Below are 2,799 nucleotides of genomic sequence, written 5' to 3'. Positions count from 1 at the left end.
ACTATAGACAAACAAAGTATACCCACAAGAAGAAATCAAGAAAATATGTCCCATGCCCCCAGTCTTCAATTCAATGGCATCCTCGAAAGACTATTAGGGAGGGAACACATGACAACACACAAAGTAGATAAAGGTTAGCATAACTTAGTCGTTTAAGTGTTTAAAGTGCGTGTGTGTAAGTCACTTGGCCATTTCTTCAAGACTTGATTCTAATAGTGAGAAATATCGCGACATATTAGATCGTAGGTAAACTATCTGAAAAGTGTTGAAAAACACTTGATGTCAAGGTGGGGGAAGTGTTGAGAAACACTATTTTGTGAGTTGTCCAAGAAACCCCAATGCACAAGAATATCTCAATAGGCTAAGTAGTTGTGCCCCCAAGACGAGGACAAGAAACAATTCCAAGCTAGGAAATGTGTAGCAAAATAGGTGATTGAGACTGATAGACATAGGTGCGAGGGTTTCAAGTAGTGCCTATTTCCAGGTTTTCACCACTTGACAGATTTTTTCAATATATTTTTCAATTTTTAGGATTTTTTCAGCATCATTTATGATTTTTTGGATTTTTTAGAATAATTTTAGAGATCACTAGTTCTCAAGCAAGATCACATCATTTTCTCCCAATTTATAGCAAGGTACAGGACATGATGGAGAAACAAGCCGATGGATAAGCAAAGATGCATAAGAAAGGAATGTGAAGCAAGTGAAAGTGATCCTCAAGGAATGACTGCTCAAGAGTACCCAAGCTAGAGAAAGAGGTGAAATAGTCATATGAAGCATATTTTGGATAAGCAATGAAAGAAATGAGCAAGATAGCATGTAGGATAAGCAGTGAAGCCAACAAGTGAGATAGCATGAAGCATGTAATCCAAAAGAGTAGACATGTCAAGAGACCTAGGAACCATTTTTCATTTATTATGATCAAGACCAAGGGGTCAACTAGATAGTATAGCAATGGGATAGAGCAATAAGAATAAAGCTCAAGATAGAGGCTATGAGTGAATGGGAGAGCACAATAGAAAATCTAGTGGATAAGATAGCCAATATGCAAAGATAGCTCAACATTGTCAAGATCAAAGAGAGAAGAAGGGATAGATGGATGATGGAAGAACTACGCATGATGCCTGTTTGTCAGGTTTTCATCATGGTACTTATCTAAGGTGCCACAAGAAGTAGTTTTCACCATAGGATAAATTTATTTCTCTTTACTTTTGCTACCAAGGTGCCACAAGAAGTGGTTTTCACCAAGGCACATTTTCATTTTTTTTTTTTTCATTTTTTTTTTGAATTTTTAGAAAGAGTTCAAGCTTTTTGAATGTAGATAGTACTCCTATAGGAAAGATAAGTCATGATAAGACAAGACCATAGAAAGGTATGCTCAAAGATGTTGATAGGGTGATGAAAGAGAAATGGTAGTAGGAAGAATATATTGAGGATAAGAGTTCATGTATAGAAAGTAAGTGTAAGCTTTAGAGGATTTCATGAGGGTAGCTGAAATATTGGATAAGATCAACATTGACACACACCTTGAAGGGTATTGGAACAATGGAGGAATCATGGATGAAATAGATTGAGATTTAGATGTATGAGGTGGTAGAAGAGATTTGGAAAAAAGTGGAGTGGAAGGCTTTGGAATATTTTTAGGAAGATTTTTGGAAGAAGATGGAATGGAAGCCTTTGGAAACTTGAATGTCAACTTTGAAGTATTTTCAATATTCAATTCTTTTAAAAGAGACTTGGGAATCCATATAGCTTTAGATTTTCCTTTCGATACTTGAAAACACATTTTTTCAATAATGGGTTTAGGAACCCCCATTTGCTTTGATTTAGCTCTCTTAATAGTTGACCTTTGTAGTCTCTTTTGTGAATTCTCCTTCTTAGCATTCACATGTCGATTAGATGGGACATAGTGATCTTTATTTTTCAATGGATTCTTATGTTTATTGTCACTTCCAAAGGACTTGGGATTTGTGGATGAATAAGGCTGATATGCCTGGTTTAGATGGATAGATGGGTGAAAATTCATCAAGGATGAGTGTCTTTGTTAATCTTGAGGTATGATGGGAGAGCTAGAAGTGGAAAGTGTAGGAGATGACAGAGCATAATGTCCCAATATAGATGGAAGGTTTGAAGGCTTTAGTTCTTATGGATGAGGACCAAGGATAGAATTAGGATATGCAAATGGATAGTGAGAAGGGATATCAACATCTTTAGAGTGAGCAACATGGTAAAAACCATCAATAGACTCATGAGTAGCTTTGATAGAAACAACATTTTTAATAGAAGCACTTGAAGCTTGAGCACAATTTTGAAGTGGATGTGGAGAAGTAGAACATGAGGGGATCCTTTTATCTTGACAAGTAGCTTTGGATAGCATAGGAAGAGAACTTTTCTCATAATTTTTAGTAAACTCAAGGGAGATAATGGAAGTGCTATCTTCGTCATACTTAGGAGGTGGACAAGATATAGGATATGGAGGGGAAAAATCTTGAAAGAGATGAACGGGTGCTTGATCTTGATCTTTCTTGACATTTATAGCTTTTTCTTTTTGAGAGTCCTCTTGACATGGAGCCACTTCTAAGGAAAAGGGAGAATGAAGAGTGAATGGAGTAGTTCTTGGATTAGGCATAGTAGTGCATGAAGGTTGAGGATGTTTAGGATTAGTAGCATGGAAAAGGTTTGCAGCCAAGTGAAGGTTAGCTTGAGTTTCTTTTAGAGGTAGCCCTTGAGGATACACGTAGTCTATGTGGAAAGCATTAGGTTCTTTATTTGATGGAGGCATGTTGGAAAGATTTGAAC

The sequence above is a fragment of the Cupressus sempervirens genome, chromosome 6, assembly GCF_028749045.1.
Source record: "Cupressus sempervirens isolate cs-2001-9-10 chromosome 6, ASM2874904v1, whole genome shotgun sequence".
Lineage (NCBI taxonomy): Eukaryota > Viridiplantae > Streptophyta > Pinopsida > Cupressales > Cupressaceae > Cupressus > Cupressus sempervirens.
The sequence above is the reverse complement of the archived record's forward strand: the minus strand, read 5'-3'. Positions refer to the sequence as shown.